The sequence below is a fragment of the Eubalaena glacialis genome, chromosome 3 (genome assembly GCF_028564815.1).
Source record: "Eubalaena glacialis isolate mEubGla1 chromosome 3, mEubGla1.1.hap2.+ XY, whole genome shotgun sequence".
Taxonomy (NCBI): domain Eukaryota; kingdom Metazoa; phylum Chordata; class Mammalia; order Artiodactyla; family Balaenidae; genus Eubalaena; species Eubalaena glacialis.
In genome coordinates, this window is record NC_083718.1 from 95,456,027 (window position 1) to 95,469,631 (window position 13,605).

The following is a 13,605-nucleotide window of genomic DNA, read 5'->3' on the forward strand; positions in this document are numbered from 1 at the left end:
TTGAAGACCACAGGCTTGGGAGTCACTTGTACACACACTTAGTTCCTTTCAAAGTAAATCTAAGAGATTAAGAGAGGATATAATGGTATAATTTAGGACATTATATCAGCAAAGAATTTTGCTTGATTTTTTTTTCTTTCTTACACCAAATGTGATTCTTATAAAAAGCCTGTAGTTGTGGAAGAGAATTAATTTGGTAGCTCTATCTAAAAGACCCCAGGCAAAGGACATTATGGGATGTGACAGTATTTTCCTGAGCAAAAACAGAAACTAAGCTAGGGACCAAATTCCTGCGTCAGAACCATCCAGGACCCACAGAGACCTTTACCAAGGATGAATCATGCTTTGGGAGATGAGGGCCCAGTGGCATTGGGGAAACTTTGAAATGGCTCTTACATCAATCATATCTCTTCTGCAGGTGAAATTTACTATATGTCCTATACTCACTCGAGGACTTTCACTTATCCTTGTTTGTCTCCGTCAGTGAATGGGAATGGGCGGAAAATTGTATTTCTAATAATTTCGTGGTATAATCTTACCCATTCTGATGAACAGTGAAAATAAACGGAAATCTCTGAAGGAGATGAATCTGTAATTGCTACCAGGCCATAGAGTAATGGTGCTTTCATGTCCTGATTTGATTCCATCAATTTCTGGGCTTGAGCAGCTACTTAGAAAGTTGTAAATGTTAGGAGGAGATATCTGGGCTATTTGTGCCAAATCACTTTAAAGGACTTGAAACAATCTGATTGTGTCTGAGCTCCTGTAAACAGGACTATCCTAGTGGAACTTGCTGGCCCTGGTCATATCCCAGTCCTGTTTATCTGACCAGGAGACCCTGGGGAAGTTTGGAACAAGGCCAGAGCCTCTTAAGGAACATTGTTGAAGAAGTCTCAGATCCTTCTGGAGGAACAGGAGGAGTCTGAGAAGTTTGCCCAGGCTCCTGCTTTTTGTGGTGGCATTGCCTTGGGTGGGGGTGGTGTGTGTGTGTGTATCTGTTTAAATGAGATTACAAAATATGTCTTAGATATTTGTGTTCATGTGTACATATTATTAGGGATAACTAGTTCTGTAGGAGAATTTTTCGTATCTTGTATTTGTTTTCACTTGACAATCTAAAATAGATAAAGTATTTTCTGGATATTGTGGATGACCATTGTTTTAAAAGGAAAGTTCTTTGCATTTGTATTTGATTAAAATTAATACAGGTACCAAATAGTATGGATTTAATGATGCAGGCTAGTGAAGAATATGGATGAATACTTAATATTTAAATGATGGGTTTATACAAATGTAGACCAGATGATTTTATGGCATACTCTAAACTATGTAAAAACAAATTCAATATTAGTTTAAATAGAGAAAAAGTATATAATAGGATAAGCATATTCACTATGACAGCACTAATCTGATCACAGCATTAATTTATAATTAATTATAAATTACAATTATATAATTATAAATTAATGTTTGTAGTGCTTTTGTTTAGTATTACTATATCTAATATGTACATATGTAAGTAGCATTACAAATAAAATAATTTTATCAACCCAGTGATCCAGAAGAATTTTTATCTTTCCTCTTTTAAAAAGGGTCTGTACATTAAAGTACATGTGTTTTGGAACCAGACTCACTTGAATTTGGATATGGGCTCTACTGTTTAACAACTTTAGGCACATCTTCACCAATTAAATGGGGCTTCATTTAATTTTCCAAATAATATATTTGCCTGGTATCTGCCAGAACCTATTCTAGATAATGGAAGTATATCATTGAACACAATAGATATGGTGTCTGCTCACAAGAGCATACACAGTTTAATGGGAGAGCCGGGCAAACAAATTATACTACAATGTAGGTGTTATGATAGAAGTAAGACTGGGGTCCTATGGGTGCACATAGCAGAGATGACAAGCCTGCCCCTGGCAGTTCAGGAAAAATGAGACCTGAAAGACAAATAGCAGTTAGCCAAGTGATGGGAGAGCCAGAACTAGGCACAAGGAACAGAAACGTGCAAAAGGCAGAGGATGAGAGAGGATGGCATTTTGAAGAAGTTCAAGTACTCCATTAAGGCTGGAGCATAGTGTATGATGGAAATCAGGAAGAGATAAAGTTGAAGAGGCAAACAATGGTGAGATTAGAACAGGTTTTGAATGCTTTGATAAATTATTCTGAGGGTGATATATCTGGAGCCATAGAAGAATTTTAAGAAAAAGAGCAAAATGACCAGGCTTTACTTTCAGAAGATCATTTGGACTGCAGTGTGGAGAATGAAAAGGGGAGACCAAAAGGTGGAAAGTAGGGAAACCAGTTAGGAGGCTATTGCATTAACCCCTGGGAGATTGGTGACCTGATCTAAGGTGCAGTGGCTGTGAGGGTGGAGAGGAAGATAAATACAGAGCTATTCAGATTGATTAGATATGGGACATGAGGGCAAATGAGAGAAGGATGACCCCCAGATTCTGGACTGGCTAGCTGGAACTATGCAATTGAGTCATCACATAGATGATAAGGAAACCACTGGAACAGATAAGCTCTCAGTTTGCAGTGTTAATTTAGGGCAACCTGTGTGTAGTACATGTTTAAGGATCCATTTTCCCTTCTGGCTATATTGGCATCTTTTATTTGTTCATCAAATATTTGTTGAGTATCTATTATTACGTGCCAAAGGGCTAGAGATATATCACTATAAAAAGTCCCTGTTTTCATGCAGCTTATTTTTTGGTGTGGAGAGACTGACAACAATAAGAGGTAATGTGGTCTAGTAGTTAAAAGCACAAACTTGGGAGCCATTCTGATTACGTTTGCATCCCAGCTCTGCCATGTCCTGAATAAGTTCCTTAACCTTTCTGTTCTCCGTTTGCTCAACTCTAAATTGGGAGTAGTAATAGTACTTACTTCATAGGGTTGTTAGAGGATTAAATTAATCAAGTAAAGTGCTTAATCTAACTCCTGCTGCATAGAAAGCACTATATGAGTATTTGCTGTTATTTTATATATTCTTTTAGATAGGTACCATGGAGAAAAACAAAGCAAGGTAAGGAGTGGGAAGTGGGAGGTTGATCTAGGATTGATCTAGGATGATCCAGAAAAGGCTCCCTGATATGGGAACATTTGAACAAAGATTTAATTGAAGTGATATCTGGGTTAACAAAATTCTAGGCAGTGATAACCGTAAATTCAGAAACCCTGAAGGGCAAGTGTGCTTGACATCCTTAAAGATAGTAAGAAGGCCAGTATAGCAGGAGTGGTATAAGCCAGGAGGGACAAAGGTAGGAGATGAAGTTAGGATAAATTATATAGGCCTTTGCAGCATTTAAAAACTCTGGCTTTCCAGTCTATCTGTTCTGTGACTGGACCCCAGGCTTCAGAATTAGGCATATGAAATAGATCCAGCCAGTCAAGGCTCACACAGTGATTAGACCTGACCAAACCAAGTATTTACTTAAAGCTAATTATGTTGCCAAAGTGAACATTCTGGGACTTCTGTTGCCTGGAACGAAGCTGGGATTTTATGGAAAGTATGTAGGCTTGGAGTTACTGGCAGTCTTCTTGCCTCAGTGAGTTGAGGACCTGCTTGAAAGTGAAATCAACACAGAAGAAAGTAGAACCACAAATAGGGAAATATCCCTGACCAGATCATTTGGTCCTTGTATCAAGCGGTGCCTAAAGCCAGAACCACTGCCTTAGATTTCTTGGTTACATGAGCCAAAAACATCTTCTTTTTGGTCAAGTCAGATTGAGTTAAGTTTTTGGTCACTTGCCAACCTGATTAACAAAATAGGCAGAAGAAATGGAGTAACAATCAAACTGAAAAGGAGTGAATGGCCTGCAAGAAAGGAAGACAATCCAGAGAGAAGATAAAAAAGAAAGCACTTGAGAGTGCATTTTCAACAATTTGAACAATGAATGAAGAAATTAATTAATGTCCAGGCAAGGACACAAGAAGCTTTTCATATAAGCCTGGTGAAAGTATCTAGCACAAAATAGATAATTAAAAAATAGTATCTATAATGGTAATAGCTTCCATTATCTGCCACTAAATTATAAATTCTTTGGGAGCAGGAACCATATTTCAATTTTTATTGCTTTTAGTAAACTGAAGTCACTCAGATATTTGAATTGAATTTACGTTGTGCTATGCCTTGCATACTTGGGCTAGTAATTGGGAGGTAAGCCTGGGATCAGCAGCAAAGGAAAACTAACCTTAGCTCCCACATTAAGCCAGGAATCCTGGCTAAAATCATCCAGGTCCATAGCATTCCTAGCTTCTGGGAGATGCAAATTTTTTTTCTGGAAGAAAGTGCCCTCAGTTTAGGCCTTCAAGTTTCTCAGAGATTAAGATCAACCACCTAAGTTCATAAGCATTACCAAAAGAACGACATGGAAAAATTGAGAAACACATCGTCATTAGGAGATTTCAACATACTTCTCTTCAGTTATTGATAGATGAAGCAGAAAATAGAAAACTAGTAAAGATTTAGAAGATTTGAAAAAACAAAAGTTTGATTCAACAAATAAATAATTCAACCCAACAGCTAGAAAATGTATATTCTTTTCAAGCATACATGAAATATTTTCAAAAATTAATGTACCAGCCCATAAATGCCAGTCTTATAAAATATCAAAAAATTGAATTGTACCAACCTTGTCATCTTACCACAGTGTTGTTAAGTATAAGTCAATAAAGTCAAACAAAAGATTTCCTTTGGAGAGTTAAAAACCCCTGAATAACTCTGGGTCAAAGAAGAAGGCACAATGGAAATTTTTAAAACACTTGGAACAAACAATAGTAAAAATACTGTATATAAAACTACATAGTATGCAGTAAAGGTGATAAATAGAGGGAAATTTGTAGTCTTAAATGCTCATATTAGAAAAAAATTAGGGCTAAAAATTAATCAGCTAAGTAGCCATCTTATGTTTGAAAAGGAATAGAATAAATTCCAAATATGTAGGAATACAAACGATGATAAAAAATAGTAACAGAAATCAATGAAATAAGGGGAAAGTATCATAAAATATAGATAAAACTGAGAATGTTCTTTTTTATGGGTATGCTATTAACATTTAAATTTTACCATCAATCAAGTATATGCTGGCCATATGTTCAGATTTTTGAAATAAAGATAAATGGACAGCTTTAAGGGTCCAATGTATTAAACACTGAACAATATATTCAACAATTAGAAAACATCTAGGGGGTGATATAACTAAATATACTAGCACAAGTATAAGGCCAAGCCCTGCAATTGGAGGAAAAACCTGTTCAGGACAGAGAGGTTCTTGTGAAAATGTTCCTTGAAGAAAACTAATAAGATAGATAAATTCCTGAGATTAAAGGGGGGAAAAGAAGGCACAAATATCAATGATAAAGAGGATATACCTATACCCATAAAGAGATTAAAATATAAAAATTCTATGCCAGTAATTTGAAAACTTTGACAAAATGGCAGAAGCTATAGAAAAATACCCTAAAAAGACAGACTCAAAATGCAATAGAAGGAATGAATAGACCTATAATTGTTAAGAAAATTGAAGGAGATGACACGAAATCTTCCAAAAAGAAAATAAAGTGCCGAAATAGTATTACCAGTAAATTCTACCAAACTTACAAAGACTAGATCATTCTAGTCTTATATAATCTCTCCCTGAGAGGAGGAAAAAAGAGAACATCTCCTAACTCACTTTATGACTAAAATCAGAAAAGGACGATATGAGAAGGGAAAATTATATTTCCAAATACTTTATGGACACATTTCAAAAAATCCAAACAAAACATTAACAAATTTAACTTAGAAATGTATTAAAAAGATGTATATTGTGACCAAGTTGGGCATATTCTAGGAATTCAAGGGTGGTTTAACATGTAAAAGATCTATAAATGTTACTCACTACTTGTACAGATGAAAGAAGAAATGCCTTGTGAAGGTATTATGAAAAAAAACAAAAAACAAAACCTGAATTCAATTGTCAATGGATTTAAAATAAATTCTTAATGAACTAAGAATAAAACTTCCTAAATCTGATAATGTATCTGCCAAACTCTGGAGTAAATACTTTTCTTGATGATGAAACACTATATACATTATTTTACTTATTAAGTAAAATGAGGTTTACTTCAGCACAAGCACTGCGATACCATGAAAATCGATCTGAAAACTGAGACAGCTACTAAGTGACTAATGAGCTGGTAGCATATACAACATGGATATGCTGGCACGGGAATGATGCATGTCCCAGGCAGGAAGGAGTGAGATGGTGTGAGATTTATCATGCTTCTCAGCACAGCATGCAATTTAAAACTTATAAATTGTTTATTTCTGGAATTTTCCACTTAATATTTTCAGACCACAGTTGACCATGGGTAACTGAAACTGCAGAAAGCAAAACTGCAGATAAAGGGGGACTACTGTATACAAAAATCAATTGTAGTGGTACTTCTGGAATGGTGGAGTAAGGTCCTCTGAAATTCTGCTCTTTCATAAGAGCAATAAGAACATTGGCAAAAAAAAAAAAATCAACTTTTCAAAACTCAAAATTAACCAGAGGCTTGCAATAATCCAAAGAGAATATATTCAAGAAACAACTGAATCTCAGAACAGCAAGATTTGTGGTGGGTTTTTTTTTTAATTAATTAATTTATTTATATTTTATTTTTGGCTGCATTGGGTCTTTGTTGCTGCACACGGGCTTTCTCTAGTTGCGGTGAGTGGGGGCTACTTTTCGTTGCAGAGCATGGGCTCTAGGCACGTGGGCTCAGTAGTTGTGGCTCAAGGACCCTATAGAGTGCAGGCTCAGTAGTTGTGGTGCACGGGCTTAGTTGCCCCATAGCATGTGGGATCTTCCCGGACCAGGGCTCGAACCCGTGTCCCCTGCATTGGCAGGCGGATTCTTAACCACTGCACCACGAGGGAAGTCTGATTTGTGGTGTTTTAATATGATCTATTCCAGTTCTCATCCCCCCAACTCTAGTAGAATTAAAACAAAAAACCTCATGATCATAGGAGCCATGAAAATCAGCAGTGTAGTAACCACTGGTGGGGGCAGAATGGTTTGGAACCTTCAAAAAAGCCTCATTCTTAGAGAATTATCATTATTCAACATGTCTGACAGTTTCCTCGAAACCCCCACTCACAGGGCTTGTCTTTCTTTGACCTGATTCAGAGCTTGCTCAGTGCAAACAGCTTTTTCCCCAGAACATTTGTTGAAAACAATCAGGGGCAATTATTTAAAATCTCAGCTGCCTGAGTTGGAAAAACAATTGGGACAAACAAAAAGCTGACCAAACACTTCAAAGCAAAAGCTAGGAAGTGAGATGTCCATAGAGGGCTTTGAAAAGCTCTGACATATTCCCAGGATGCTAGAAGGTCATGCACATGTGCACATGCACACTGTGCCCATGCTCATGAAATACCTGAGAAGGCCTGAATCTCCCTCCTCTGACTGAACTTGAAGCTCTATAGAAGCAGGAATTGAAAGCTAAGGCAGAAGTGTAAGCTGCCTGCTGGAGAATTGAAAGCATGCCCAAACATACACATAATACCCTTTGGTGAAGCCTGGGAGATATACTGATTCAAGGCATTTTAAGGAAATTTTTGTCCAATCATTGGCTGATCACTAAGCTAACCAAGCAAGATTTCAATAGCCACATATGACAAAAAATACAAACTTCACAGAATTTATTTAGGAAATTCATTAAACAAACAAAAGGCAATAGGAGTAGTATCAACATGAACAACCAATAGCAATAACAACTAGCCCTGGGGAGGGAGGGAATCTGATTTCCACAGTTGCCACATCATATTATTTTATTTTTTTAAATTAATTTTTATTGGAGTATAGTTGCTTTACAATGTTGTGTTAGTTTCTACTGTACAGCAAAGTGAATCAGCTATGCGTATACATATATCCGCTCCTTTTTGGATTTCCTTCCCTTTTAGGTCACCACAGAGCACTGAGTAGAGTTCCCTGAGCTATACAGTAGGTTTTCATGAGTTACCTATTTTATACATAGTTTCAATAGTGTATATATGTCAATCCCAATCTACCAATTCATCCCACCCCTGCTTCCTCCCTTGGTGTCCATACATTTGTTCTCTACGTCTGTGTCTCTATTTCTGTTTTGCAAATAAGATCATCTATACCATTTTTCTAGATTCCACATATATGCGTTAATATATGATATTTGTTTTTCTCTTCTGACTTACTCTGTATGACAGTCTCTAGGTCCATCCACGTCTCTACAAATGACCCAATTTCGTTCCTTCTTATGGCTGAGTAATATTCCATTGCATATATGTACCACATCTTCTTTATCCATTCCTCTGTTGATGGACATTTAGGTTGCTTCCGTGTCCTGGCTATTGTAAATAGTGCTGCAATGAACATTGGGGTGCAGCCACATCATATTATTTTAAATGTCCAGTTTTCAACAACAACAACAACAAAAACAAAAACAACAAAATATGTGACACACAAAGAAACTGGAAAGTATGGTCTATATACAGAGAGAAAAGTCATTTAATAGAAACTATCCCCAAGGAAGCCTAGACATTGGACTTACTAGACAAGGCTTTAATTTAGGTATTATAAATTTTTTCAAAGAATTAAAGAAAACCATGTCTAAAGAACTAAAAGAAATTATGAGAACAATGTCTCATCAAATAGAGAATATTTATAAGAGATAGTTATTACAAAAAAAAAGAGACAAATAGAATTCTGGAGCTGAAAATTACAATAACTGAATGAAAAATTTGTAAGAGGGGCTCAAAAGCAGACTTGAGCTGGCAGAAGAATCAGTAAACCTGAATATAGGTCAATTGAGATTATCAAATCTAAGGGAAAAAAAGAAAAATGAATGAAAAATAAATAAAACCTCAGCGACAAAGACAAAGAGAGAATCTTGAAAGCAACAAGAGAGAAGCAACTTATCACAAACCAAGTATACTCAATAAGAGTAACAGCTGATTTTTCTTTAGAGACCATAGAAGCCAGAAAGCAATGGGACAAAATACCCAAAGTGCTGAAAGAAAAAGACTGTCAACCCAGAATTCTATATCCAGCAAAATTATCCTTCAAAACGAAGGGGAGATTAAGACATTCCCAGATAAAAACTGAGAGAATTTGTTGCCAGCAGGACTTCCCTACAAGAAATACCAAAGAGTGTCCTTCAGGCTGAATTGAAAGGACACACTACACAGTAACTTGAATCCACATGGAAAAAAATAAAGAACACCAGTAAAGGTAACTACATAGGTAAATATACAATAAGACAGTATGAATGTATTTTTTTTCTTTGTAAACACTTTTTTTCCCTTCTACCCGATTTAAAAGCAATAATTATACAATTTTTAATGGGCTTATAGTGTATAAAGATGTAATTTGTAAGACAATAGTGTGAAGGGGGAGACTGTACAGGAGCAAAGTTTTTGTATACTATTGCAATTAAATTGGTATTAAACTATACTAGACTGTTTTAAGTTAAGATGTTAATCGTAATCCACAGGACAACCACTAAGAAAATAACAAAAAACATAGTAAAAGAAACAACGAGGTAATTAAAGGGGCACACCATAAATATCTATTTAACATAAAAGAAGGCAGTGATGGAGGCATAGAAAAACAAAAAAGACATAAGACAGAGAAAACAAATAGTAAAACAGCAGACCTAAGTCCTACCTTATCAGTAATTAAATTAAATGTAAATAGATTAAACACTTCAATCAAAAAGCAGTGATTGGCAAATTGGATCCAACCCTATGCTGTCTACAAGAGGCACATTATAGATTCAAAGACACAAACTGCTTTAGAGTATACAGATGAAAAAAAAATATGCCATGCAGACAGTAACCAAAGAAACCTAGGCAAAATAGACTTTAAGACAAAATTGTTTTTAGACACAAAGACATTTTATAATGATAAAAGGTCAATCCATTATGAAGACATAACAATTATAAACATATATACACCTAACCACAGAGCCCCAAAATAGATGAAGCCAAAACTGACGGAAATAAAGAGAGAAATAGACAATTCAATAACAATAGTTGAAGATTTCAACAGAACTTCAATAAAATAACTAGGCAGAAAATCAACCAGGAAATAGAAGACTTGAACAACCAAGTATGTACCAAGTATAAACCAAATAAATCTAACAAACATCCGTAGAACATTTTACCCAACAACAACAGAATACACATTCTTCTCAAGTACACATGGAACATTTTCCAGGATAGACCATCTATTAGGCCATAAAACAAGTCTCAGTACATTTGAAAGGACTGAGTATGTTCTCTGATCATAATGAAGTAAAATCAGAAACGAACAACAAAAGAAAATTTGGCAAATGAGCAAATATGTGGAAATTAACAACGCATTCCTAAATAACCAATGGTTCAAAGAATAAATTATAAAGGAAATTAGAAAACACATTGAGGGCTTCCCTGGTGGCGCAGTGGTTGAGAATCTGCCTGCCAATGCAGGGGACATGGGTTCGAGCCCTGGTCTGGGAAGATCCCACATGCCGCGGAGCAACTAGGCCCGTGAGCCACAACTACTGAGCCTGCGCGTCTGGAGCCTGTGCTCAGCAACGAAAGGCCGCGATAGTGAGAGGCCCACGCACCGTGATGAAGAGTGGCCCCCACTTGCCGCAACTAGAGAAAGCCCTCACACAGAAATGAAGACCCAACACAGCCAAAGATATAAATAAATAAATTAATTAATTTAAAAAAAAAAAGAAAACACATTGAGATGAATGAAAACAAATTACAAAATACCAAAATTTCTGGAATACAGCTAAAACAATGCCTAGCAGGAAATTTATAGCTGTATACATCTATATTTAAAAAGAAAAAAATCTCAAATCAATAACTGAAACTTTTGGGACTTCTCTGGTGGCACAGTGGTTAAGAATCTACCTGCCAATGCAGGGGACATAGGTTTGATCCCTGGTCCGGGAAGATCCCACATGCTGCGGAGCAACTAAGCCTGCGTGCCACAACTACTGAGCACACTTGCCACAACTACTGAAGCCCGCATGCCTACAGCCCGTGCTCCGCAACAAGAGAAGCCACCACAATGAGAAGCCCATGCACCACAACGAAGAGTAGCCCCTGCTTGATGCAACTAGAGAAGGCCCACATGCAGCAATGAAGACCCAGCACAACCAAAAATAAATAAATTAAAATAAAATTTAATTTAATTTAATTTCCATCCTGTTGGGAAGAAGTCTCTAAAAAAATAATAATAATAACTGAAACTTTTACCATAAGAAACAAGAAAAGAAGGGTAAATTAAACACTAACTTAATAGAGGGAAGGAAATAACGAAGATTAGAACAGAAATAAATGAACTAGAAAGTACAAAAACAATAGAGAAAATTAATAAAACCAAAAGTTTGGTTCTTTGAAAAAATCAATAAATTTGACAAACTTTTAGCTAGACTAACCAAGAAAAGAGATAGAGAGAGAACTCAAATTACTAAAATAAGAACTGGAAGAGGATAAATTATGTATAGTGAAGAATTAACCTTACCAATAGAGAGGTTTGGCCTTTGTCCTTGGCTACTGGGATATGATGTCTAGGCCTCTGAAAAGTCCTGCCTGATAGGAGTGTCTTTGTTTGCTGGGCACTTTAGCTATATTGTCTTATTTCCAATCTCCAAAAGAACTGGAGACTAAAGTATTAGCCCCTGGTAAGGGCTCTAGTAAGGGCTGGAGACTAAAGGTCAGCACTCACGTGAGCAGTATGTGATCAAGCCCTACTAAATTCTAGACACCAAAAGCTTAGGTGAGTTTCCCTGGTTGGTGGTACTCTATATTGTCACACATTGTAAGTGGGAGAAGGTAATGCTATCCGTGACTCCATGGAAAGAGTATGATCAAAAGCTCCACACTTGAACCTCTCCCAAACTCTGCCCTGTGCATCTCTTCCTGTGGCTAATTTCAACCTGTGTCCTTTCCCTGTAATAAATAATGAATATAATAGCTTTCAGTGAATTCTGTGAGTCCTGTTGAATTGCCAAAACTGTTTTGGAAACCACCCCGCTCCACACCCCCTGACCCCCGCTGCCTAAATTTGCAATTGGTGTTAGAAGTGAGGTCAATTTTGTGGGGCCTGTTCCCTCTAATTGTACTGTTGGTTAAACTCTTCATGTATCACTACTAACCTTATAGAAATAAAAAGGGATTACAAAGGAATACTATGAACAATTGCAGACCAACAAATTAGATAACCTAAATGAAATGAACACATTTCTAGAAAGGCACAAACTATCAAATGACTCAAGAAGATATAGACAAGCTGAATATACCTATAGCAAGTAAAAAGATTGACATAATCATCAAAAAACTACCCACAAAGAAAACCTGAAGCCCAGATGGCTTCACTGGTGAATTCTATGAAACATTTAAAGAACTAACACCACTCTTTTACAAGCTCTTCCAAAAAACAGAAGAGGAGGGAACACTTCCCAGCTTGTTCTTTGAAGCCAGTATTACCCTGTTACCAAAACCAGACAGACATCACAAGAGAAGAAAACTGCAAACCATTATCCCTGGTAAATATGGACGTAAAAATCCTCAACAAAATATGAGCAAACAGAATCCAACAACATAAAATGGGTTATATATCATGACAAATTGGGACTTACCTCAGGAGTGAAGGAATTCATAAATGGTTCAACATATAAAAATCAGTCAAACCATACCATATTAATAGAATAAAGGCCCCAAACCACAAGATCATCTTCATAGACACATAACAAACAATTTGCTACAATCCAATATCCTTCGTGATAAAAATACTCAACAACTAGGACTAGAAGGAAGCTTCTCAAACTTAATAAAGGGCATCTACAAAAACCCACAGGTAACATCATACTTAATGGTAAAATACTGAAAACTTCCCTGTAAGGTCAGAAATAAGACAAGGATGTCCACTTTCACCACATGCACTGGAGGTTTTACCCAAAGAAATTAGGCAATGAAAGGAAGATGTAAAACTATCACAGATGACATGATTTTGTAAATAGAAGATCCTAAGGAATCCACACACATATATACATATATATACATAAGTCTATTAGAACTGATAAATGAGTTCAGCAAATTTGCAGGCTACAAAAATAACATACAAAAATCAATTGTATTTCTAGACATGAGCAATGAAAAATCCAAAAGTAAAATTAAGAAAACAGTTCAATTTATAATATCATCAAAAATAATATTCAGGAATAAAATTAATTGCTAATGGGTACAGGGTTTCTTTCTGGGGTGATGAAAATGTTCTGATATTAGTGATGATAGTGTACAGTTTTGTGAATATACTGAAAACCACTGAAATACAAACTTTAAAAGGGTGAATTTTATGATATGTGAATTATATCTCAGTAAAGCTATTATTTAAACAAATCAATTGTGTCTTTATACACCAGCAACTAACAGAAAATGATTTTTTTAAATTACCATCTGCAAGAGTAATAAAAGCTACCTTGGAATAAATCTAACAGAAGTGCAAACCCTGGGAATTTTATAATTTTATAAAGCTTTTAGAAACTTCTATAAAAGTTTTATTTTAAAAACCTAGTCTTTTAGCTTCTTAAGC

The 13,605-nt window shown here is 36.0% G+C and overlaps 1 protein-coding gene across 1 annotated transcript in view; it reads left to right on the forward strand.

Moving 5' to 3' along the window:
• The window catches only part of LOC133088297 (monocarboxylate transporter 1-like), a 35,214-nt gene that overhangs the window by 11,391 nt on the left and 10,218 nt on the right, over window positions 1-13,605 (forward strand). The window lies entirely within an intron of this gene.